Consider the following 23,399-nt stretch of genomic DNA (forward strand, 5'->3'; position numbering starts at 1 on the left):
TCCAATACCCTACTCAACAAATTGGATGCAGTCTATCACAGTGCAATCCGTTTTTGTCACCAAAGCCCCATATACTACCACACCATGCAATCCTTAGGTAACCAGTCATGGTTCAATCTGTCTCGAAGGATGTACATTTTCTTGTGGCTTACGCCAACTTTTTGACAGCAGTGCACCTTGACATGTGCTTGACAAAAAATATCTTTCAATGAGAGAAGAAATCTTCAACTTGTTGACCTTTGATTGAATGTTGGTAGAGCAGCAGAGAGTTCTCGAGGTTGCAACAGCTCCTTAGGTCGCTGACTCAGAAGAGTATAACTTTTTCTGCTATTGTGCAAAGTTTTTGACTTATACCTAGTGTTTCCCCAAAAGCAAGCCATTCCCTGAGCGGGAATCAAACCCAGGCGCGGTGGTAAATGAACCGAATCCTAACCATAGACCAACAGGGAGAGAGAAAAAGACTTCGCAGTGAGGGGGGCTAAACAGCGATTTATTCCTCGGCTCACTTTTTGTCTATTCCCAAATGCAACTACTTGCATCTAAGGGGATGTAGCTAGGAATAGAGCATTAGTTGAACGTACTCGACCTGACCTGGGGGCAATCCTCAGCAGCTCCAAGACACCACCAAACTCAGCAGAATAATTTCTTAAAGGCAACTTATGCTTCTGCCGAACCTCTGACCATCTAGGTGATGGCGTTTGACCACGTTTGTCACCCTTCGATAGCTCAGTTGGTAGAGTGGAGGACTGTAGGTGAAATTGCTGTAATTCCTTAGGAGCTGGTTCAAATCCGGCTGAAGGATGTACATTTTCTTGTGGCTTACGCCAACTTTTTGACAGCAGTCCACTTTGACATGTGCTTGACAAAAAATATCTTTCCCTGAGAGAAGAAATCTTCACTTGTTGACCTTTGATACGAATGTTGGTAGAGCAGCAGAGAGTTCTCGAGATTGCAACAGTCCTTAGGTCGCTGACTCAGAAGAGTATAACTTTTTCTGCAATTGTGCCAAGTTTTTGACTTATGCCTAGTGTTTCCCCAAAAGCAAGCCATTCCCTGAGCGGGAATCAAACCCAGGCCGCGGTGGTAAATGAACCGATCCTAACCACTAGACCAACAGGGACAGAAAAAGACATTTCGCAGTGAGGGGCTAAACAGCGATTTTATTCCTCGGCTCACTTTTTGTCTATTCCCAAATGCAACTACTTGCAATCTAAGGGGATGTAGCTCAGAGGAATAGAGCATTAGTTGAACGTACGAAGACCTGAGGGCAATCCTCAGCAGCTCCAAGACACCACCAAACTCAGCAGAATCATTTCTTAAAGGGAACATATGCTTCTGCCGAACCTCTGACCATCTAGGTGATGGCGTTTGACCACATTTGTCACCCTTCGATAGCTCAGTTGTAGAGCGGAGGACTGTAGGTGAAATTGCTGTAATCCTTAGGTCCCTGGTTCAAATCCGGTTTGAAGGATTGTACATTTCTTGTGGCTTACGCCAACTTTTTGACAGCAGTGCACTTTGACATGTGCTTGACAAAAATTATCTTTACCTGAGAGAAGAAAACTTCACTTGTTGACCTTTGATACGAATGTTGGTCGAGCAGCAGAGAGTTCTCGAGATTGCAACAGTCCTTAGGTCGCTGACTCAGAAGAGTATAACTTTTTCTGCAATTGTGCCAAGTTTTTGACTTATGCCTAGTGTTTCCCCAAAAGCAAAGCCATTCCCTGAGCGGGAATCAAACCCAGGCCGCGTGGTAAATGAACCAAATCTTAACCACTAGACCAACAGGGACAGAGAAAAAGACATTTCGCAGTGAGGGGGCTAAACAGCGATTTTATTCCTCGGCTCACTTTTTGTCTATTCCCAAATGCAACTACTTGCAATCTAAGGGATGTAGCTCAGAGGAATAGAGCATTAGTTGAACGTACGAAGACCTGGGGCAATCCTCAGCAGCTCCAAGACACCACCAACTCAGCAGAATAATTTCTTAAAGGGAACATATGCTTCTGCCGAACCTCTGACTATCTAGGTGATGGCATTTAACACATTTGTCACCCTTCGATAGCTCAGTTGGTAGAGCGGAGGACTGTAGGTGCAATTGCTGTAATCCTTAGGTCCTGGTTCAAATCTGGTGAAGGATTGTACGTTTCTTGTGGCTTACGCAACTTTTTGACAGCAGTGCACTTTGACATGTGCTTGACAAAAAATTATCTTTACCTGAGAGAAGAAAACTTCACTTGTTGACCTTTGATACGAATGTTGGTCGAGCAGCAGAGAGTTCTCGAGATTGCAACACTCCTTAGGTCGCTGACTCAGAAGAGTATAACTTTTTCTGCAATTGTGCCAAGTTTTTGACTTATGCCTAGTGTTTCCCCAAAAGCAAGCCTTTCCCTGAGCGGGAATCAAACCCAGGCCGCGTGGTAAATGAACCAAATCCTAACCACTAGACCAACAGGGACAGAGAAAAAGACATTTCGCAGTGAGGGGGCTAAACAGCGATTTTATTCCTCGGCTCACTTTTTGTCTATTCCCAAATGCAACTACTTGCAATCTAAGGGGATGTAGCTCAGAGAATAGAGCATTAGTTGAACGTACGAAGACCTGGGGGCAATCCTCAGCAGCTCCAAGACACCACCAAACTCAGCAGAATCATTTCTTAAAGGGAACATATGCTTCTGCCGACCTCTGACCATCTAGGTGATGGCGTTTGACCACATTTGTCACCCTTCGATAGCTCAGTTGGTAGAGCGGAGGACTGTAGGTGTAATTGCTGTAATCCTTAGGTCTGGTTCAAATCCGGCTCGAAGGATTGTACATTTTCTTGTGGCTTACGCCAACTTTTTGACAGCAGTGCACTTTGACATGTGCTTGACAAAAATTATCTTTACCTGAGAGAAGAAAATCACTTGTTGACCTTTGATACGATGTTGGTCGAGCAGCAGAGAGTTCTCGAGATTGCAACACCTTAGGTCGCTGACTCAGAAGAGTATAACTTTTCTGCAATTGTGCCAAGTTTTTGACTTATGCCTAGTGTTTCCCCAAAGCAAGCCTTCCCTGAGGGAATCAAACCCAGGCCGCGGTGGTAAATGAACCAAATCCTAACCACTAGACCAACAGGGACAGAGAAAATGACATTTCGCAGTGAGGGGGCTAAACAGCGATTTTATTCCTCGGCTCACTTTTTGTCTATTCCCAAATGCAACTACTTGCAATCTAAGGGGATGTAGCTCAGAGGAATAGAGCATTAGTTGAACGTACGAAGACCTGGGGGCAATCCTCAGCAGCTCCAAGACACCACCAAACTCAGCAGAATCATTTCTTAAAGGGAACATATGCTTCTGCCGAACCTCTGACCATCTAGGTGATGGCGTTTAACCACATTTGTCACCCTTCGATAGCTCAGTTGGTAGAGCGGAGGACTGTAGGTGCAATTGCTGTAATCTTAGGTCGCTGGTTCAAATCCGCTCGAAGGATTGTACATTTTCTTGTGGCTTACGCCAACTTTTTGACAGCAGTGCACTTTGACATGTGCTTGACAAAAATATATTTCCTGAGAGAAGAAAACTTCACTTGTTGACCTTTGATACGAATGTTGGTCGAGCAGCAGAGAGTTCTCGAGATTGCAACAGTCCTTAGGTCGCTGACTCAGAAGAGTATAACTTTTTCTGCAATTGTGCCAAGTTTTTGACTTATGCCTAGTGTTTCCCCAAAAGCAAGCCCTTCCCTGAGCGGGAATCAAACCCAGGCCGCGGTGGTAAATGAACCGAATCCTAACCACTAGACCAACAGGGAGAGAGAAAAAGACATTTCGCAGTGAGGGGGCTAAACAGCAATTTCTTCCTCGGCTCACTTTTTGTCTATTCCCAAATGCAACTACTTGCAATCTAAGGGGATGTAGCTCAGAGGAATAGAGCATTAGTTGAACGTACGAAGACCGGGGCAATCCTCAGCAGCTCCAAGACACCACCAACTCAGCAGAATCATTTCTTAAAGGGAACATATGCTTCTGCCGAACCTCTGACCATCTAGGTGAGGTCGTTTGACCACATTGTCACCTTCGATAGCTCAGTTGGTAGAGCGGAGGACTGTAGGTGAATTGCTGTAATCCTTAGGTCGCTGGTTCAAATCCGGCTTGAAGGATTGTACATTTTCTTGTGGCTTACGCCAACTTTTTGACAGCAGTGCACTTTGACCTGTGCTTGACAAAAAATATCTTTCCCTGAGAGAAGAAATCTTCACTTGTTGACCTTTGATACAATGTTGGTAGAGCAGCAGAGATTCTCGAGATTGCAACAGTCCTTAGGTCGCTGACTCAGAAGAGTATAACTTTTTCTGCAATTGTGCCAAGTTTTTGACTTATGCCTAGTGTTTCCCCAAAAGCAAGCCATTCCTGAGCGGGAATCAAACCAGGCCGCGGTGGTAAATGAACCAAATCTCATGAGAACCAAACCACTCCAACAGACCAACAGGGACAGAGAAAGACATTTCGCAGTGAGGGGGTAAACAGCGATTTTATCCTCGGCTCACTTTGTCTATTCCCAAATGCAACTACTTGCAATCTAAGGGGATGTAGCTCAGAGGAATAGAGCATTAGTTGAACGTACGAAGACCTGGGGCAATCCTCAGCAGCTCCAAGACACCACCAAACTCAGCAGAATCATTTCTTAAAGGGAACATATGCTTCTGCCGAACCTCTGACCATCTAGGTGATGGCGTTTGACCACATTTGTCACCCTTCGATAGCTCAGTTGGTAGAGCGGAGGACTGTAGGTGAAAGCTGTAATCCTTAGGTCGCTGGTTCAAATACGGTTTGAGGATTGTACATTTTCTTGTGGCTTACGCCAACTTTTGACAGCAGTGCACTTTGACATGTGCTTGACAAAAATTATATTTCCCTGAGAGAAGAAATCTTCACTTGTTGACCTTTGATACGAATGTTGGTAGAGCAGCAGAGAGTTCTCGAGATTGCAACAGTCCTTAGGTCGCTGACTCAGAAGAGTATACATTTTTCTGCAATTGTGCCAAGTTTTTGACTTATGCCTAGTGTTTCCCCAAAAGCAAGCCATTCCCTGAGCGGGAATCAAACCCAGGCCGCGGTGGTAAATGAACCGAATCCTAACCACTAGACCAACAGGGAGAGAGAAAAAGACATTTCGCAGTGAGGGGGCTAAACAGCGATTTTATTCCTCGGCTCACTTTTTGTCTATTCCCAAATGCAACTACTTGCAATCTAAGGGGATGTAGCTCAGAGGAATAGAGCATTAGTTGAACGTACGAAGACCTGGGGGCAATCCTCAGCAGCTCCAAGACACCACCAAACTCAGCAGAATCATTTCTTAAAGGGAACATATGCTTCTGCCGAACCTCTGACCATCTAGGTGATGGCGTTTGACCACATTTGTCACCCTTCGATAGCTCAGTTGGTAGAGCGGAGGACTGTAGGTGAAATTGCTGTAATCCTTAGGTCGCTGGTTCAAATCCGGCTCGAAGGATTGTACATTTTCTTGTGGCTTACGCCAACTTTTTGACAGCAGTGCACTTTGACATGTGCTTGACAAAAAATTATCTTTCCCTGAGAGAAGAAATCTTCACTTGTTGACCTTTGATACGAATGTTGGTAGAGCAGCAGAGAGTTCTCGAGATTGCAACAGTCCTTAGGTCGCTGACTCAGAAGAGTATAACTTTTTCTGCAATTGTGCCAAGTTTTTGACTTATGCCTAGTGTTTCCCCAAAAGCAAGCCATTCCCTGAGCGGGAATCAAACCCAGGCCGCGGTGGTAAATGAACCGAATCCTAACCACTAGACCAACAGGGAGAGAGAAAAAGACATTTCGCAATGAGGGGGCTAAACAGCGATTTTATTCCTCGGCTCACTTTTTGTATATTCCCCAATGCAACTACTTGCAATCTAAGGGGATGTAGCTCAGAGGAATAGAGCATTAGTTGAACGTACGAAGACCTGGGGGCAATCCTCAGCAGCTCCAAACACCACCAACTCAGCAGAATCATTTCTTAAAGGGAACATATGCTTCTGCCGAACCTCTGACCATCTAGGTGATGGCGTTTGACCACATTTGTCACCCTTCGATAGCTCAGTTGGTAGAGCGGAGGACTGTAGGTGAAATTGCTGTAATCCTTAGGTCGCTGGTTCAAATCCGGCTCGAAGGATTGTACATTTTCTTGTGGCTTACGCCAACTTTTTGACAGCAGTGCACTTTGACATGTGCTTGACAAAAAATATCTTTCCCTGAGAGAAGAAATCTTCACTTGTTGACCTTTGATACGAATGTTGGTAGAGCAGCAGAGAGTTCTCGAGATTGCAACAGTCCTTAGGTCGCTGACTCAGAAGAGTATAACTTTTTCTGCAATTGTGCCAAGTTTTTGACTTATGCCTAGTGTTTCCCCAAAAGCAAGCCATTCCCTGAGCGGGAATCAAACCCAGGCCGCGGTGGTAAATGAACCGAATCCTAACCACTAGACCAACAGGGAGAGAGAAAAAGACATTTCGCAGTGAGGGGGCTAAACAGCGATTTTATTCCTCGCTCACTTTTTGTATATCCCAAATGCAACTACTTGCAATCTAAGGGGATGTAGCTCAGAGGAATAGAGCATTAGTTGAACGTACGAAGACCTGGGGGCAATCCTCAGCAGCTCCAAGACACCACCAAAACTCAGCAGAAGTAATTTCTTAAAGGGAACATATGCTGCTGCCGAACCTCTGACCATCTAGGTGATGGCGTTTGACCACATTTGTCACCCTTCGATAGCTCAGTTGGGTAGAGCAGGAGGACTGTAGGTGAAATTGCTGTAATCCTTAGGTCGCTGGTTCAAATCCGGCTCGAAGGATTGTACATTTTCTTGTGGCTTACGCCAACTTTTTGACAGCAGTGCACTTTGACATGTGCTTGACAAAAAATATCTTTCCCTGAGAGAAGAAATCTTCACTTGTTGACCTTTGATACGAATGTTGGTAGAGCAGCAGAGAGTTCTCGAGATTGCAACAGTCCTTAGGTCGCTGACTCAGAAGAGTATAACTTTTTCTGCAATTGTGCCAAGTTTTTGACTTATGCCTAGTGTTTCCCCAAAAGCAAGCCATTCCCTGAGCGGGAATCAAACCCAGGCCGCGGTGGTAAATGAACCGAATCCTAACCACTAGACCAACAGGGAGAGAGAAAAAGACATTTCGCAGTGAGGGGGCTAAACAGCGATTTTATTCCTCGGCTCACTTTTTGTCTATTCCCAAATGCAACTACTTGCAATCTAAGGGGATGTAGCTCAGAGGAATAGAGCATTAGTTGAACGTACGAAGACCTGGGGGCAATCCTCAGCAGCTCCAAGACACCACCAAACTCAGCAGAATCATTTCTTAAAGGGAACATATGCTTCTGCCGAACCTCTGACCATCTAGGTGATGGCGTTTGACCACATTTGTCACCCTTCGATAGCTCAGTTGGTAGAGCGGAGGACTGTAGGTGAAATTGCTGTAATCCTTAGGTCGCTGGTTCAAATCCGGCTCGAAGGATTGTACATTTTCTTGTGGCTTACGCCAACTTTTTGACAGCAGTGCACTTTGACATGTGCTTGACAAAAAATATCTTTCCCTGAGAGAAGAAATCTTCACTTGTTGACCTTTGATACGAATGTTGGTAGAGCAGCAAGAGAGTTCTCGAGATTGCAACAGTCCTTAGGTCGCTGACGTCAGAAGAGTATAACTTTTTACTGCAATTAGTGCCAAGTTTTTGACTTATGCCTAGTGTTTCCCCAAAAGCAAGCCATTCCCTGAGCGGGAATCAAACCCAGGCCGCGGTGGTAAATGAACCGAATCCTAACCACTAGACCAACAGGGAGAGAGAAAAATACATTTCGCAGTGAGCGGGGCTAAACAGCGATTTATTCCTCGGCTCACTTTTTGTCTATTCCCAAATGCAACTACTTGCAATCTAAGGGGATGTAGCTCAGAGGAATAGAGCATTAGTTGAACGTACGAAGACCTGGGGGCAATCCTCAGCAGCTCCAAGACACCACCAAACTCAGCAGAATCATTTCTTAAAGGGAACATATGCTTCTGCCGAACCTCTGACCATCTAGGTGATGGCGTTTGACCACATTTGTCACCCTTCGATAGCTCAGTTGGTAGAGCGGAGGACTGTAGGTGAAATTGCTGTAATCCTTAGGTCGCTGGTTCAAATCCGGCTCGAAGGATTGTACATTTTCTTGTGGCTTACGCCAACTTTTTGACAGCAGTGCACTTTGACATGTGCTTGACAAAAAATATCTTTCCCTGAGAGAAGAAATCTTCACTTGTTGACCTTTGATACGAATGTTGGTAGAGCAGCAGAGAGTTCTCGAGATTGCAACAGTCCTTAGGTCGCTGACTCAGAAGAGTATAACTTTTTCTGCAATTGTGCCAAGTTTTTGACTTATGCCTAGTGTTTCCCCAAAAGCAAGCCATTCCCTGAGCGGGAATCAAACCCAGGCCGCGGTGGTAAATGAACCGAATCCTAACCACTAGACCAACAGGGAGAGAGAAAAAGACATTTCGCAGTGAGGGGGCTAAACAGCAATTTATTCCTCGGCTCACTTTTTGTCTATTCCCAAATGCAACTACTTGCAATCTAAGGGGATGTAGCTCAGAGGAATAGAGCATTAGTTGAACGTACGAAGACCTGGGGGCAATCCTCAGCAGCTCCAAGACACCACCAAACTCAGCAGAATAATTTCTTAAAGGGAACATATGCTTCTGCCGAACCTCTGACCATCTAGGTGATGGCGTTTGACCACATTTGTCACCCTTCGATAGCTCAGTTGGTAGAGCGGAGGACTGTAGGTGAAATTGCTGTAATCCTTAGGTCGCTGGTTCAAATCCGGCTCGAAGGATTGTACATTTTCTTGTGGCTTACGCCAACTTTTTGACAGCAGTGCACTTTGACATGTGCTTGACAAAAAATATCTTTCCCTGAGAGAAGAAATCTTCACTTGTTGACCTTTGATACGAATGTTGGTAGAGCAGCAGAGAGTTCTCGAGATTGCAACAGTCCTTAGGTCGCTGACTCAGAAGAGTATAACTTTTCTGTCAATTGTGCCAAGTTTTGACTTATGCCTAGTGTTTCCCCAAAAGCAAGCCATTCCCTGAGCGGGAATCAAACCCAGGCCGCGGTGGTAAATGAACCGAATCCTAACCACTAGACCAACAGGGAGAGAGAAAAAGACATTTCGCAGTGAGGGGGCTAAACAGCGATTTTATTCCTCGGCTCACTTTTTGTCTATTCCCAAATGCAACTACTTGCAATCTAAGGGGATGTAGCTCAGAGGAATAGAGCATTAGTTGAACGTACGAAGACCTGGGGGCAATCCTCAGCAGCTCCAAGACACCACCAAACTCAGCAGAATCATTTCTTAAAGGGAACATATGCTTCTGCCGAACCTCTGACCATCTAGGTGATGGCGTTTGACCACATTTGTCACCCTTCGATAGCTCAGTTGGTTAGAGCGGAGGACTGTAGGTGAAATTGCTGTAATCCTTAGGTCGCTGGTTCAAATCCGGCTCGAAGGATTGTACATTTTCTTGTGGCTTACGCCAACTTTTTGACAGCAGTGCACTTTGACATGTGCTTGACAAAAAATATCTTTCCCTGAGAGAAGAAATCTTCACTTGTTGACCTTTGATACGAATGTTGGTAGAGCAGCAGAGAGTTCTCGAGATTGCAACAGTCCTTAGGTCGCTGACTCAGAAGAGTATAACTTTTACTGCAATAGTGCCAAGTTTTTGACTTATGCCTAGTGTTTCCCCAAAAGCAAGCCATTCCCTGAGCGGGAATCAAACCCAGGCCGCGGTGGTAAATGAACCGAATCCTAACCACTAGACCAACAGGGAGAGAGAAAAAGACATTTCGCAGTGAGGGGGCTAAACAGCGATTTTATTCCTCGGCTCACTTTTTGTCTATTCCCAAATGCAACTACTTGCAATCTAAGGGGATGTAGCTCAGAGGAATAGAGCATTAGTTGAACGTACGAAGACCTGGGGGCAATCCTCAGCAGCTCCAAGACACCACCAAACTCAGCAGAATCATTTCTTAAAGGGAACATATGCTTCTGCCGAACCTCTGACCATCTAGGTGATGGCGTTTGACCACATTTGTCACCCTTCGATAGCTCAGTTGGTAGAGCGGAGGACTGTAGGTGAAATTGCTGTAATCCTTAGGTCGCTGGTTCAAATCCGGCTCGAAGGATTGTACATTTTCTTGTGGCTTACGCCAACTTTTTGACAGCAGTGCACTTTGACATGTGCTTGACAAAAAATATCTTTCCCTGAGAGAAGAAATCTTCACTTGTTGACCTTTGATACGAATGTTGGTAGAGCAGCAGAGAGTTCTCGAGATTGCAACAGTCCTTAGGTCGCTGACTCAGAAGAGTATAACTTTTTCTGCAATTGTGCCAAGTTTTTGACTTATGCCTAGTGTTTCCCCAAAAGCAAGCCATTCCCTGAGCGGGAATCAAACCCAGGCCGCGGTGGTAAATGAACCGAATCCTAACCACTAGACCAACAGGGAGAGAGAAAAGACATTTCGCAGTGAGGGGCTAAACAGCGATTTTATTCCTCGGCTCACTTTTTGTCTATTCCCAAATGCAACTACTTGCAATCTAAGGGGATGTAGCTCAGAGGAATAGAGCATTAGTTGAACGTACGAAGACCTGGGGGCAATCCTCAGCAGCTCCAAGACACCACCAAACTCAGCAGAATCATTTCTTAAAGGGAACATATGCTTCTGCCGAACCTCTGACCATCTAGGTGATGGCGTTTGACCACATTTGTCACCCTTCGATAGCTCAGTTGGTAGAGCGGAGGACTGTAGGTGAAATTGCTGTAATCCTTAGGTCGCTGGTTCAAATCCGGCTCGAAGGATTGTACATTTTCTTGTGGCTTACGCCAACTTTTTGACAGCAGTGCACTTTGACATGTGCTTGACAAAAAATATCTTTCCCTGAGAGAAGAAATCTTCACTTGTTGACCTTTGATACGAATGTTGTAGAGCAGCAGAGAGTTCTCGAGATTGCAACAGTCCTTAGGTCGCTGACTCAGAAGAGTATAACTTTTTCTGCAATTGTGCCAAGTTTTTGACTTATGCCTAGTGTTTCCCCAAAAGCAAGCCATTCCCTGAGCGGGAATCAAACCCAGGCCGCGGTGGTAAATGAACCGAATCCTAACCACTAGACCAACAGGGAGAGAGAAAAAGACATTTCGCAGTGAGGGGGCTAAACAGCGATTTTATTCCTCGCTCACTTTTTGTCTATTCCCAAATGCAACTACTTGCAATCTAAGGGGATGTAGCTCAGAGGAATAGAGCATTAGTTGAACGTACGAAGACCTGGGGGCAATCCTCAGCAGCTCCAAGACACCACCAAACTCAGCAGAATCATTTCTTAAAGGGAACATATGCTTCTGCCGAACCTCTGACCATCTAGGTGATGGCGTTTGACCACATTTGTCACCCTTCGATAGCTCAGTTGGTAGAGCGGAGGACTGTAGGTGAAATTGCTGTAATCCTTAGGTCGCTGGTTCAAATCCGGCTCGAAGGATTGTAAATTTTCTTGTGGCTTATGCCAACTTTTTGACAGCAGTGCACTTTGACATGTGCTTGACAAAAAATATCTTTCCCTGAGAGAAGAAATCTTCACTTGTTGACCTTTGATACGAATGTTGGTAGAGCAGCAGAGAGTTCTCGAGATTGCAACAGTCCTTAGGTCGCTGACTCAGAAGAGTATAACTTTTTCTGCAATTGTGCCAAGTTTTTGACTTATGCCTAGTGTTTCCCCAAAAGCAAGCCATTCCCTGAGCGGGAATCAAACCCAGGCCGCGGTGGTAAATGAACCGAATCCTAACCACTAGACCAACAGGGAGAGAGAAAAATACATTTCGCAGTGAGGGGGCTAAACAGCGATTTTATTCCTCGGCTCACTTTTTGTATATTCCCAAATGCAACTACTTGCAATCTAAGGGGATGTAGCTCAGAGGAATAGAGCATTAGTTGAACGTACGAAGACCTGGGGGCAATCCTCAGCAGCTCCAAGACACCACCAAACTCAGCAGAATCATTTCTTAAAGGGAACATATGCTTCTGCCGAACCTCTGACCATCTAGGTGATGGCGTTTGACCACATTTGTCACCCTTCGATAGCTCAGTTGGTAGAGCTGGAGGACTGTAGGTGAAATTGCTGTAATCCTTAGGTCGCTGGTTCAAATCCGGCTCGAAGGATTGTACATTTTCTTGTGGCTTACGCCAACTTTTTGACAGCAGTGCACTTTGACATGTGCTTGACAAAAAATATCTTTCCCTGAGAGAAGAAATCTTCACTTGTTGACCTTTGATACGAATGTTGGTAGAGCAGCAGAGAGTTCTCGAGATTGCAACAGTCCTTAGGTCGCTGACTCAGAAGAGTATAACTTTTTCTGCAATTGTGCCAAGTTTTTGACTTATGCCTAGTGTTTCCCCAAAAGCAAGCCATTCCCTGAGCGGGAATCAAACCCAGGCCGCGGTGGTAAATGAACCGAATCCTAACCACTAGACCAACAGGGAGAGAGAAAAAGACATTTCGCAGTGAGGGGGCTAAACAGCGATTTTATTCCTCGGCTCACTTTTTGTCTATTCCCAAATGCAACTACTTGCAATCTAAGGGGATGTAGCTCAGAGGAATAGAGCATTAGTTGAACGTACGAAGACCTGGGGGCAATCCTCAGCAGCTCCAAGACACCACCAAACTCAGCAGAATCATTTCTTAAAGGGAACATATGCTTCTGCCGAACCTCTGACCATCTAGGTGATGGCGTTTGACCACATTTGTCACCCTTCGATAGCTCAGTTGGTAGAGCGGAGGACTGTAGGTGAAATTGCTGTAATCCTTAGGTCGCTGGTTCAAATCCGGCTCGAAGGATTGTACATTTTCTTGTGGCTTACGCCAACTTTTTGACAGCAGTGCACTTTGACATGTGCTTGACAAAAAATATCTTTCCTGAGAGAAGAACTTCACTTGTTGACCTTTGATACGAATGTTGTAGTAGAGCAGCAGAGAGTTCTCGAGATTGCAACAGTGCCTTAGGGTCGCTGACTCAGAGAGTATAACTTTTCTCGCAATTGTGCCAAGTTTTTGACTTATGCCTAGTGTTTCCCAAAAGCAAGCCATTCTCCTGAGCGGGGAATCAAACCCAGGCCGCGGTGGTAAATGAACCGAATCCTAACACTAGACCAACAAGGGAGAGAGAAAAAAGACATTTCGCAGTGAGGGGGCTAAACAGGCGATTTTATTCCTCGGCTCACTTTTTGTCTATTCCCAATGCAACTACTTGCAATCTAAGGGGATGTGCTCAGAGGAATAGAGCATTAGTGTGAACGTACGAAGACCATGGGGGGCAATCCTCAGCAGCTCAAGACACCACCAAACTCAGCAGAATAATTCTTAAAGGGAACATATGCTTCTGCCGATACCTCTGACCATCTAGGTGATGGCGTTTGAACAACATTTGTCACCCTTCGATAGCTCAGTTGGTAGAGTGGAGGACTGTAGGTGAAATTGCTGTAATCCTTAGGTCGCTGGTTCAAATCCGGCTCGAAGGATTGTACATTTTCTTGTGGCTTACGCCAACTTTTGACAGCAGTGCACTTTGACATGTGCTTGACAAAAATATCTTTCCCTGAGAGAAGAAATCTTCACTTGTTGACCTTTGATACGAATGTTGGTAGAGCAGCAGAGAGTTCTCGAGATTGCCAACAGTCCTTAGGTCGCTGACTCAGAAGAGTATAACTTTTTCTGCAATTGTGCCAAGTTTTTGACTTATGCCTAGTGTTTCCCCAAAAGCAAGCCATTCCCTGAGCGGGAATCAAACCCAGGCCGCGGTGGTAAATGAACCGAATCCTAACCACTAGACCAACAGGGAGAGAGAAAAAGACATTTCGCAGTGAGGGGGCTAAACAGCGATTTTATTCCTCGGCTCACTTTTTGTCTATTCCCAATGCAACTACTTGCAATCTAAGGGAGAATGTAGCTCAGAGGAATAGAGCATTAGTTGAACGTACGAAGACCTGGGGGGCAATCCTCAGCAGCTCCAAGACACCACCAACTCAGCAGAATCATTTCTTAAAGGGAACATATGCTTCTGCCGAACCTCTGACCATCATAGGTGATGGCGTTTGACCAAATTGTCACCCTTCGATAGCTCAGTTGGTAGAGCCGAGGACTGTAGGTGAAATTGCTGTAATCCTTAGGTCGCTGTTCAAATCCGGCTCGAAGGATTGTACATTTTCTTGTGGCTTCGCCAACTTTTTGACAGCAGTGCACTTGACATGTGCTTGACAAAAATATCGTTCCCTGAGAGAAGAAAATATTCACTTGTTGACCTTTGATACGAATGGTTGGTAGAGCAGCAGAGAGTTCTCGAGATTGCAACAGTCCTTAGGTCGCTGACTCAGAAGAGTATAACTTTTTCTGCAATGTGCCAAGTTTTTGACTTATGCCTAGTGTTTCCCCAAAAGCAAGCCATTCCCTGAGCGGGAATCAAACCAGGCTGCGGTGGTAATGAACCGAATCCTAACCACTAGACCAACAGGGAGAGAGAAAAAGACATTCGCAGTGAGCGGGCTAAACAGCGATTTTTTCCTCGGCTCACTTTTTGTCTATTCCCCAAATGCAACTACTTGCAATTTAAGGGGATGTAGCTCAGAGGAATAGAGCATTAGTTGAACGTACGAGACCTGGGGGCAATCCTCAGCAGCTCCAAGACACCACCAAACTCAGCAGAATCATTTCTTAAAGGGAACATATGCTTCTGCCGAACTCTGACCATCTAGGTGATGGCGTTTGACCACATTTGTCACCTTTAAATAGCTCAGTTGGCTAGAGCGGAGGACTGTAAGTGAAATTGCTGTATCCTTAGGTCGCTGGCTCAAAATCCGGCTCGAAGGATTGTACATTCTTGTGGCTACGCCAACTTTTTGACAGCAGTGCACTTTGACATGTGCTTGATAAAAATATATCTTTCCCTGAGAAGAAAATCTTCACTTGTTGACCTTTGAAAGGAATGTTGGTAGAGCAGCAGAGAGTTCTCGAGATTGCAACAGTCCTTAGGTCGCTGACTCAGAAGAGTATACATTTTTCCTGCAATTGTGCCAAGTTTTTTGACTTATGCCTAGTGTTTCCCCAAAAGCAAGTCCATCCCTGAGCGGGAATCAAACCCAGGCCGCGGTGGTAAATGAACCGAATCCTAACCACTAGACCAACAGGGAGAGAGAAAAAGACATTTCGCAGTGAGCGGGCTAAACAGCGATTTTATTCCTCGGCTCACTTTTTGTCTATTCCCAAATGCAACTACTTGCAATCTAAGGGGATTGTAGCTCAGAGGAATAGAGCATTAGTTGAACGTACGAAGACCTGGGGGCAATCCTCAGCAGCTCCAAGAAACCACCAAACCCAGCAGAATCATTTCTTAAAGGGAACATATGCTTCTGCCGAACCTCTGACCATCTAGGTGATGGCGTTTGACCACATTTGTCACCCTTCGATAGCTCAGTTGGTAGAGCCGAGGACTGTAGGTGAAATTGCTGTAATCCTTAGGTTGCCTTGTTCAAATCCAGCTCGAAGGATTGTACATTTTCTGTGGCTTACGCCAACTTTTTGACAGCAGTGCACTTTGACGTGCTTGACAAAAAATATCTTTCCCTGAGAGAAGATATCTTCACTTGTTTACCTTTTTACGAATGTTGGTAGAGCAGCAGAGAGTTCTCGAGATTGCAACAGTCCTTAGGTCGCTGACTCAGAAGAGTATAACTTTTTCTGCAATTGTGCCAAGTTTTTGACTTATGCCTAGTGTTTCCCCAAAAGCAAGCCATTCCCTGAGCGGGAATCAAACCCAGGCTGCGGTGGTAAATGAACCGAATCCTAACCACTAGACCAACAGGGAGAGAGAAAAAGACATTTCGCAGTGAGCGGGCTAAACAGCGATTTATTCCTCGGCTCCCTTTTTGTCTATTCCAAATGCAACTACTTGCAATTTAAGGGGATGTAGCTCAGAGGAATAGAGCATTAGTTGAACGTACGAAGACCTGGGGGCAATCCTCAGCAGCTCCAAGACACCACCAAACTCAGCAGAATCATTTCTTAAAGGGAACATATGCTTCTGCCGAACCTCTGACCATCTAGGTGATGGCGTTTGACCACATTTGTCACCCTTCGATAGCTCAGTTGGTAGAGCGAAGGACTGTAGGTGAAATTGCTGTAATCCTTATGTCGCTGGTTCAAATCCGGCTCGAAGGATTGTACATTTCTTGTGGCTTACGCCAACTTTTTGACAGCAGTGCACTTTGACATGTGCTTGACAAAAAATATCTTTCCCTGAGAGAAGAAATCTTCACTTGTTGACCTTTGATTACGAATGTTGGTAGAGCAGCAGAGAGTTCTCGAGATTGCAACAGTCTTAGGTCGCTGACTCAGAAGAGTATAACTTTTTCTGCAATTGTGCCAAGTTTTTGACTTATGCCTAGTGATTCCCCAAAGTAAGCCATTCCCTGAGCGGGAATCAAACCCAGGCCGCGGTGGTAAATGAACCGAATCCTAACCACTAGACCAACAGGGAGAGAGAAAAAGACAATTCGCAGTGAGGGGGCTAAACAGCGATTTTTATTCCTCGGCTCACTTTTTGTCTATCCCAAATGCAACTACTTGCAATCTAAGGGGATGTAGCTCAGAGGAATAGAGCATTAGTTGAACGTACGTAGACCTGGGGGCAATCCTCAGCAGCTCCAAGACACCACCAAACTCAGCAGAATCATTTCTTAAAGGGAACATATGCTTCTGCCGAACCTCTGGACCATCTAGGTGATGGCGTTTGACCACATTTGTCACCTTTCGATAGCTTCAGTTTGGTTGAGTGGAGGACTGTAGGTGAAATTGCTGTAATCTTTAGGTCACTGGTTCAAAACCGGCTCGAAGGATTGTACAATTTCTTGTGGCTTACTCCAACTTTCTGACAGCAGTGCACTTTGAATGTGCTTGACAAAAAATATCTTTCCCTGAGAAAAGAAATCTTCAATTGTTGACCTTTGAAAGGAATGTTGGTAGAGCAGCAGAGAGTTCTCGAGATTGCAACAGTCCTTAGGTCGCTGACTAAGAAGAGTATAACTTTTCCTTCAGTTGTACCAAGTTTTTGACTATGCCTAGTGTTTCCCCAAAAGCAAGTCATTCCCTGAGCGGGAATCAAACCCAGGCCGCGGTGGTAAAAGAACCGAATCCTAACCAACTGGACCAAAATGGAAGAAGAGAGGAGAAAAAGACATTTGTAGTGAGGGGGCTCTAAACAAGCGATTTTATTCCTCGGCTCACTTTTGTCTATTCCCAAATGCAACTACTTGCAATCTAAGGGATGTAGCTCAGAGGAATAGAGCATTAGTTGAACGTACAAAGACCTGGGGGCAATCCTCAGCAGCTCCAAGAAACCACCAAACTCAGCAGATTAATTTCTTAAAGGGAACATATGCTTATGTCGAACCTCTCACCATCTAGGGGATGGCGTTTGACTGTAATGGTCACCCTTTGATAGCTCAGTTGGTAGAGCGGAGGACTGTAGGTTAAATTGCTGTAATCCTTAGGTCAGCTGGTTCAAATCCGGCTCAAAGGATTGTACCTTTTCTTGTGGCTTACGCCAACTTTTGACAGCAGTGCACCTTGACATGTGCTTGACAAACAAATATCTTTCCCTGAGAGAAGAAATCTTCCCTGTTGACATTTGAAAGGAATGTTGGTAGAGCAGCAGAGAGTTCTCGAGATTGCAACAGTCCTTAGGTCGCTGACTCAGAAGATTATAACTTTTTCTGCAGTTGTACCAAGTTTTTGACTTATGCCTAGTGTTTCCCCAAAAGCAAGTCATTCCCTGAGCGGGAATCAAACCCAGGCCGCGGTGGTTTAAAAGAACCGAATCCTAACCACTGGAACCAAAAGGGAGCGAGAGAAAGCATTTCGCAGTGAGGGGGTCTAAACAGCGATTTTATTCCTCGGCTCACTTTTTGTCTATTCCCAAATGCAACTACTTGCAATCTAAGGGGATGTAGCTCAGAGGAATAGAGCATTAGTGAACGTACAAAGACCTGGGGGCAATCCTCAGCAGCTCCAAGAAACCACCAAACTCAGCAGATTAATTTCTTAAAGGGAACATATGCTTCTGCCGAACCTCTCACCATCTAGGGAATGGCGTTTGACTGTAATGGTCACCCATTGATAGCCTCAGTTGGTAGAGCGGAGGGACTGTAGGTTAAATTGCTGTAATCCTTAGGTCGCTGGTTCAAATCCGGCTCAAAGGATTGTACCTTTTCTTGTGGCTTACGCCAACTTTTTGACAGCAGTGCACCTTGACATGTGCTTGACAAACAATATCTTTCCCTGAGAGAAGAAATCTTCACTTGTTGACATTGAAAGGAATGTTGGTAGAGCAGCAGAGAGTCCCGAGATTGCAACAGTCCTTAGGTCGCTGACTCAGAAGATTATAACTTTTTCTGCAGTTTGTACCAAGTTTTTGACTATGCCTAGTGTTTCCCCAAAAGCAAGTCATTCCCTGAGCGGGAATCAAACCCAGGCCGCGGTGGTAAAAGAACCGAATCCTAACCACTGGAACCAAAAGGGAGCGAGAAAAAGACATTTCGCAGTGAGGGGGCTAAACAGCGATTTTATTCCTCGGCTCACTTTTGTCTATTCCCAAATGCAACTACTTGCAATCTAAGGGATGTAGCTCAGAGGAATAGAGCATTAGTTGAACGTACAAAGACCTGGGGGCAATCCTCAGCAGCTCCAAGAAACCACCAAACTCAGCAGATTAATTTCTTAAGGGAACATATGCTTCTGTCGAACCTCTCACCATCTAGGGGATGGCGTTTGACTGTAATGGTCACCCTTTGATAGCTCAGTTGGTAGAGCGGAGGACTGTAGGTTAAATTGCTGTAATCCTTAGGTCGCTGGTTCAAATCCGGCTCAAAGGATTGTACCTTTTTCTTGTGGCTTACGCCAACTTTTTGACAGCAGTGCACCTTGACATGTGCTTGACAAACAAATATCTTTCCCTGAGAGAAGAAATCTTCACTTGTTGACATTTGAAAGGAATGTTGGTAGAGCAGCAGAGAGGTCTCGAGATTGCAACAGTCCTTAGGTCGCTGACTCAGAAGATTATAACTTTTTCTGCAGTTGTACCAAGTTTTTGACTTATGCCTAGTGTTTCCCCAAAAGCAAGTCATTCCCTGAGCGGGAATCAAACCCAGGCCGCGGTGGTAAAAGAACCGAATCCTAACCACTGGAACCAAAAGGGAGAGAGAAAAAGACATTTCGCAGTGAGGGGGCTAAACAGCGATTTTATTCCTCGGCTCACTTTTTGTCTATTCCCAAATGCAACTACTTGCAATCTAAGGGGATGTAGCTCAGAGGAATAGAGCATTAGTTGAACGTACAAAGACCTGGGGGCAATCCTCAGCAGCTCCAAGAAACCACCAAACTCAGCAGATTAATTTCTTAAAGGGAACATATGCTTCTGTCGAACCTCTCACCATCTAGGGGATGGCGTTTGACTGTAATGGTCACCCTTTGATAGCTCAGTTGGTAGAGCGGAGGACTGTAGGTTAAATTGCTGTAATCCTTAGGTCGCTGGTTCAAATCCGGCTTCAAAGGATTGTACCTTTTCTTGTGGCTTACGCCAACTTTTTGACAGCAGTGCACCTTGACATGTGCTTGACAAACAAATATCTTTCCCTGAGAGAAGAAATCTTCACTTGTTGACCTTTGAAAGGAATGTTGGTAGAGCAGCAGAGAGTTCTCGAGATTGCAACAGTCCTTAGGTCGCTGACTCAGAAGATTATAACTTTTTCTGCAGTTGTACCAAGTTTTTGACTTATGCCTAGTGTTTCCCCAAAAGCAAGTCATTCCCTGAGCGGGAATCAAACCCAGGCCGCGGTGGTAAAAGAACCGAATCCTAACCACTGGACCAAAAGGGAGAGAGAAAATGACATTTCGCAGTGAGGGGGCTAAACAGCGATTTTATTCCTCGGCTCACGTTTTTGTCTATTCCCAAATGCAACTACTTGCAATCTAAGGGGATGTAGCTCAGAGGAATAGAGCATTAGTTGAACGTACAAAGACCTGGGGGCAATCCTCAGCAGCTCCAAGAAACCACCAAACTCAGCAGATTAATTTCTTAAAGGGAACATATGCTTCTGCCGAACCTCTCACCATCTAGGGGATGGCGTTTGACTGTAATGGTCACCCTTGATAGCTCAGTTGGTAGAGCGGAGGACTGTAGGTGAAATTGCTGTAATCCTTAGGTCACTGGTTCAAATCCGGTTCAAAGGATTGTACTTTTTCTTGTGGCTTATGCCAACTTTTTGACAGCAGTGCACCTTGAAATGTGCTTGACAAACAAATATCTTTCCCTGAGAGAAGAAATCTTCACTTGTTGACCTTTGAAAGGAATGTTGGTAGAGCAGCAGAGAGGTCTCGAGATTGCAACAGTCCTTAGGTCGCTGACTCAGAAGATTATAACTTTTTCTGCAGTTGTACCAAGTTTTTGACTTATGCCTAGTGTTTCCCCAAAAGCAAGTCATTCCCTGAGCGGGAATCAAACCCAGGCCGCGGTGGTAAAAGAACCGAATCCTAACCACTGGAACCAAAAGGGAGAGAGAAAAAGACATTTCGCAGTGAGGGGGCTAAACAGCGATTTTATTCCTCGGCTCACTTTTTGTCTATTCCCAAATGCAACTACTTGCAATCTAAGGGGATGTAGCTCAGAGGAATAGAGCATTAGTTGAACGTACAAAGACCTGGGGGCAATCCTCAGCAGCTCCAAGAAACCACCAAACTCAGCAGATTAATTTCTTAAAGGGAACATATGCTTCTGCCGAACCTCTCACCATCTAGGGGATGGCGTTTGACTGTAATGGTCACCCTTTGATAGCTCAGTTGGTAGAGCGGAGGACTGTAGGTTAAATTGCTGTAATCCTTAGGTCGCTGGTTCAAATCCGGCTCCAAAGGATTGTACCTTTTCTTGTGGCTTATGCCAACTTTTTGACAGCAGTGCACCTTGACATGTGCTTGACAAACAAATATCTTTCCCTGAGAGAAGAAATCTTCACTTGTTGACCTTTGAAAGGAATGTTGGTAGAGCAGCAGAGAGTTTCCCGAGATTGCAACAGTCCTTAGGTCGCTGACTCAGAAGATTATAACTTTTTCTGCAGTTGTACCAAGTTTTTGACTTATGCCTAGTGTTTCCCAAAAGCAAGTCATTCCCTGAGCGGGAATCAAACCCAGGCCGCGGTGGTAAAAGAACCGAATCCTAACCACTGGAACCAAAAGGGAGAGAGAAAAAGACATTTCGCAGTGAGGGGGCTAAACAGCGATTTTATTCCTCGGCTCACTTTTTGTCTATTCCCAAATGCAACTACTTGCAATCTAAGGGGATGTAGCTCAGAGGAATAGAGCATTAGTTGAACGTACAAAGACCTGGGGGCAATCCTCAGCAGCTCCAAGAACCACCAAACTCAGCAGATTAATTTCCTTTAAAGGGAACATATGCTTCTGCCGAACCTCTCACCATCTAGGGGATGGCGTTTGACTGTAATGGTCACCCCTTTGATAGCTCAGTTGGTAGAGGGAGGACTGTAGGTTAAATTGCTGTAATCCTTAGGTCGCTGGTTCAAATCCGGCTCAAAGGATTGTACCTTTTCTTGTGGCTTACGCCAACTTTTTGACAGCAGTGCACCTTGACATGTGCTTTGACAAACAAATATCTTTCCCTGAAGAGAAGAAATCTTCACTTGTTGACATTTGAAAGGAATGTTGGTAGAGCAGCAGAGAGTTCCCCGAGATTGCAACCAGTCCTTAGGTCGCTGACTCAGAAGATTATAACTTTTTCTGCAGTTGTACCAAGTTTTTGACTTATGCCTAGGTTTCCCCAAAGCAAGTCATTCCCTGAGCGGAATCAAACCCAGGCCGCGGTGGTAAAAGAACCGAATCCTAACCACTGGACCAAAGGGAGAGAGAAAAAGACATGTCGCAGTGAGGGGGCTAAACAGCGATTTTATTCCTCGGCTCAGTTTTTGTCTATTCCCAAATGCAACTACTTGCAATCTAAGGGGATGTAGCTCAGAGGAATAGAGCATTAGTTGAACGTACAAAGGACCTGGGGGCAATCCTCAGCAGCTCCAAGAAACCACCAAACTCAGCAGATTAATTCTTAAAGGGACATATGCTTCTGCCGAACCTCTCACCATCTAGGGGATGGCGTTGACTGTAATGGTCACCTTTGATAGCTCAGTTGGTAGAGGCGGAGGACTGTAGGTGAAATTGCTGTAATCCTTAGGTCGCTGGTTCAAATCCGGCTCGAAGGATTGTAATTTTCTTGTGGCTTACGCCAACTTTTTGACAGCAGTGCACTTTGACATGTGCTTGACAAAAATATCTTTCCCTGAGAGAAGAAATCTTCACTTGTTGACCTTTGATACAATGTTGGTAGAGCAGCAGAGAGTTCTCGAGATTGCAACAGTCCTTAGGTCGCTGACTCAAAAGTATAACTTTTCTGCAATTGTGCCAAGTTTTTGACTTATGCCTAGTGTTTCCCCAAAAGCAAGCCATTCCCTGAGCGGGAATCAAACCCAGGCCGCGGTGGTAAATGAACCGAATCCTAACCACTAGACCAACAGGGAGAGAGAAAAAGACATTTCGCAGTGAGGGGCTAAACAGCGATTTATTCCTCGGCTCACTTTTTGTCTATTCCCAAATGCTGTACTCCTTCTAAGGGCTCGAGATTGAGCATTTTCTTGTGGCTACCCAACTTTTTTACAGCACGTTCACTTTGACATGTGCTTGACAAAAATATCTTTCTGAGAGAAGAAATTCTTCACTTTTGAACCTTTGATCGAATTTGGATAGAGCAGCAGCAGGAGTTCTCGAGATTGCAACAGTCCTTAGGTCGCTGACTCAGAAGAGTATACTTTTTCGCAATTGTGCCAAGTTTTGACTTATGCCTAGTGTTTCCCCAAAGCAAGCCATTCCCTGAGCGGGAATCAAACCAGGCCGCGGTGGTAAATGAACCGAATCCTAACCACTAGACCAACAGGGAGAGAGAAAAACATTTCGCAGTGAGGGGGCTAACAGCGATTTTATTCCTCGGCTCACTTTTTGTCTATTCCCAATGCAACTACTTGCAATCTAAGGGGATGTAGCTCAGAGGAAGAGCATTAGTTAACGTACGAAGACCTGGGGGCAATCCTCACACTCCAAGACACCACCAAACTCAGCAGAATCATTTCTTAAAGGGAACATATCTTCTGCCGAACCTCTGACCTCTAGGGGATGCGTTTGACCACATTTGTCACCCTTCGATAG

General features: G+C 45.1%; 25 non-coding genes across 25 annotated transcripts; all 25 read left to right on the plus strand.

The window, feature by feature from the left end:
• The first annotated feature begins 1,385 nt into the window (after positions 1–1,385).
• trnay-gua (transfer RNA tyrosine (anticodon GUA)) lies at positions 1,386–1,471 on the plus strand. Its single transcript is given in 2 exon segments — positions 1,386–1,421; positions 1,436–1,471. It is a non-coding gene; the product is annotated as a tRNA-Tyr (tRNA).
• A 1,253-nt stretch (positions 1,472–2,724) lies between these two features.
• trnay-gua (transfer RNA tyrosine (anticodon GUA)) lies at positions 2,725–2,809 on the plus strand. Its single transcript is given in 2 exon segments — positions 2,725–2,761; positions 2,776–2,809. It is a non-coding gene; the product is annotated as a tRNA-Tyr (tRNA).
• Positions 2,810–4,054: 1,245 nt separating this feature from the next.
• Positions 4,055–4,140, plus strand: trnay-gua (transfer RNA tyrosine (anticodon GUA)). Its single transcript is given in 2 exon segments — positions 4,055–4,091; positions 4,105–4,140. It is a non-coding gene; the product is annotated as a tRNA-Tyr (tRNA).
• A 1,265-nt stretch (positions 4,141–5,405) lies between these two features.
• On the plus strand, positions 5,406–5,492 carry trnay-gua (transfer RNA tyrosine (anticodon GUA)). Its single transcript is given in 2 exon segments — positions 5,406–5,442; positions 5,457–5,492. It is a non-coding gene; the product is annotated as a tRNA-Tyr (tRNA).
• A 588-nt stretch (positions 5,493–6,080) lies between these two features.
• Positions 6,081–6,167, plus strand: trnay-gua (transfer RNA tyrosine (anticodon GUA)). Its single transcript is given in 2 exon segments — positions 6,081–6,117; positions 6,132–6,167. It is a non-coding gene; the product is annotated as a tRNA-Tyr (tRNA).
• A 589-nt stretch (positions 6,168–6,756) lies between these two features.
• On the plus strand, positions 6,757–6,845 carry trnay-gua (transfer RNA tyrosine (anticodon GUA)). Its single transcript is given in 2 exon segments — positions 6,757–6,795; positions 6,810–6,845. It is a non-coding gene; the product is annotated as a tRNA-Tyr (tRNA).
• A 589-nt stretch (positions 6,846–7,434) lies between these two features.
• Positions 7,435–7,521, plus strand: trnay-gua (transfer RNA tyrosine (anticodon GUA)). Its single transcript is given in 2 exon segments — positions 7,435–7,471; positions 7,486–7,521. It is a non-coding gene; the product is annotated as a tRNA-Tyr (tRNA).
• Positions 7,522–8,114: 593 nt separating this feature from the next.
• On the plus strand, positions 8,115–8,201 carry trnay-gua (transfer RNA tyrosine (anticodon GUA)). Its single transcript is given in 2 exon segments — positions 8,115–8,151; positions 8,166–8,201. It is a non-coding gene; the product is annotated as a tRNA-Tyr (tRNA).
• A 588-nt stretch (positions 8,202–8,789) lies between these two features.
• On the plus strand, positions 8,790–8,876 carry trnay-gua (transfer RNA tyrosine (anticodon GUA)). The gene is given in 2 exon segments: positions 8,790–8,826; positions 8,841–8,876. It is a non-coding gene; the product is annotated as a tRNA-Tyr (tRNA).
• A 588-nt stretch (positions 8,877–9,464) lies between these two features.
• trnay-gua (transfer RNA tyrosine (anticodon GUA)) lies at positions 9,465–9,552 on the plus strand. Its single transcript is given in 2 exon segments — positions 9,465–9,502; positions 9,517–9,552. It is a non-coding gene; the product is annotated as a tRNA-Tyr (tRNA).
• Positions 9,553–10,141: 589 nt separating this feature from the next.
• On the plus strand, positions 10,142–10,228 carry trnay-gua (transfer RNA tyrosine (anticodon GUA)). The gene is given in 2 exon segments: positions 10,142–10,178; positions 10,193–10,228. It is a non-coding gene; the product is annotated as a tRNA-Tyr (tRNA).
• Positions 10,229–10,815: 587 nt separating this feature from the next.
• On the plus strand, positions 10,816–10,902 carry trnay-gua (transfer RNA tyrosine (anticodon GUA)). Its single transcript is given in 2 exon segments — positions 10,816–10,852; positions 10,867–10,902. It is a non-coding gene; the product is annotated as a tRNA-Tyr (tRNA).
• Positions 10,903–11,489: 587 nt separating this feature from the next.
• Positions 11,490–11,576, plus strand: trnay-gua (transfer RNA tyrosine (anticodon GUA)). The gene is given in 2 exon segments: positions 11,490–11,526; positions 11,541–11,576. It is a non-coding gene; the product is annotated as a tRNA-Tyr (tRNA).
• Positions 11,577–12,165: 589 nt separating this feature from the next.
• trnay-gua (transfer RNA tyrosine (anticodon GUA)) lies at positions 12,166–12,253 on the plus strand. The gene is given in 2 exon segments: positions 12,166–12,203; positions 12,218–12,253. It is a non-coding gene; the product is annotated as a tRNA-Tyr (tRNA).
• Positions 12,254–12,842: 589 nt separating this feature from the next.
• Positions 12,843–12,929, plus strand: trnay-gua (transfer RNA tyrosine (anticodon GUA)). The gene is given in 2 exon segments: positions 12,843–12,879; positions 12,894–12,929. It is a non-coding gene; the product is annotated as a tRNA-Tyr (tRNA).
• Positions 12,930–13,522: 593 nt separating this feature from the next.
• Positions 13,523–13,609, plus strand: trnay-gua (transfer RNA tyrosine (anticodon GUA)). Its single transcript is given in 2 exon segments — positions 13,523–13,559; positions 13,574–13,609. It is a non-coding gene; the product is annotated as a tRNA-Tyr (tRNA).
• A 589-nt stretch (positions 13,610–14,198) lies between these two features.
• On the plus strand, positions 14,199–14,284 carry trnay-gua (transfer RNA tyrosine (anticodon GUA)). Its single transcript is given in 2 exon segments — positions 14,199–14,235; positions 14,250–14,284. It is a non-coding gene; the product is annotated as a tRNA-Tyr (tRNA).
• Positions 14,285–16,214: 1,930 nt separating this feature from the next.
• On the plus strand, positions 16,215–16,301 carry trnay-gua (transfer RNA tyrosine (anticodon GUA)). The gene is given in 2 exon segments: positions 16,215–16,251; positions 16,266–16,301. It is a non-coding gene; the product is annotated as a tRNA-Tyr (tRNA).
• A 1,272-nt stretch (positions 16,302–17,573) lies between these two features.
• On the plus strand, positions 17,574–17,661 carry trnay-gua (transfer RNA tyrosine (anticodon GUA)). Its single transcript is given in 2 exon segments — positions 17,574–17,610; positions 17,625–17,661. It is a non-coding gene; the product is annotated as a tRNA-Tyr (tRNA).
• A 1,264-nt stretch (positions 17,662–18,925) lies between these two features.
• trnay-gua (transfer RNA tyrosine (anticodon GUA)) lies at positions 18,926–19,012 on the plus strand. Its single transcript is given in 2 exon segments — positions 18,926–18,962; positions 18,977–19,012. It is a non-coding gene; the product is annotated as a tRNA-Tyr (tRNA).
• A 592-nt stretch (positions 19,013–19,604) lies between these two features.
• Positions 19,605–19,692, plus strand: trnay-gua (transfer RNA tyrosine (anticodon GUA)). Its single transcript is given in 2 exon segments — positions 19,605–19,641; positions 19,656–19,692. It is a non-coding gene; the product is annotated as a tRNA-Tyr (tRNA).
• A 590-nt stretch (positions 19,693–20,282) lies between these two features.
• Positions 20,283–20,369, plus strand: trnay-gua (transfer RNA tyrosine (anticodon GUA)). The gene is given in 2 exon segments: positions 20,283–20,319; positions 20,334–20,369. It is a non-coding gene; the product is annotated as a tRNA-Tyr (tRNA).
• Positions 20,370–20,960: 591 nt separating this feature from the next.
• trnay-gua (transfer RNA tyrosine (anticodon GUA)) lies at positions 20,961–21,048 on the plus strand. Its single transcript is given in 2 exon segments — positions 20,961–20,997; positions 21,012–21,048. It is a non-coding gene; the product is annotated as a tRNA-Tyr (tRNA).
• A 593-nt stretch (positions 21,049–21,641) lies between these two features.
• trnay-gua (transfer RNA tyrosine (anticodon GUA)) lies at positions 21,642–21,727 on the plus strand. The gene is given in 2 exon segments: positions 21,642–21,677; positions 21,692–21,727. It is a non-coding gene; the product is annotated as a tRNA-Tyr (tRNA).
• Positions 21,728–22,314: 587 nt separating this feature from the next.
• On the plus strand, positions 22,315–22,402 carry trnay-gua (transfer RNA tyrosine (anticodon GUA)). Its single transcript is given in 2 exon segments — positions 22,315–22,352; positions 22,367–22,402. It is a non-coding gene; the product is annotated as a tRNA-Tyr (tRNA).
• Positions 22,403–23,399: the final 997 nt, after the last annotated feature.

Source organism: Oncorhynchus kisutch, unplaced genomic scaffold (assembly GCF_002021735.2).
Source record: "Oncorhynchus kisutch isolate 150728-3 unplaced genomic scaffold, Okis_V2 scaffold2820, whole genome shotgun sequence".
Taxonomy (NCBI): Eukaryota; Metazoa; Chordata; class Actinopteri; order Salmoniformes; family Salmonidae; genus Oncorhynchus; species Oncorhynchus kisutch.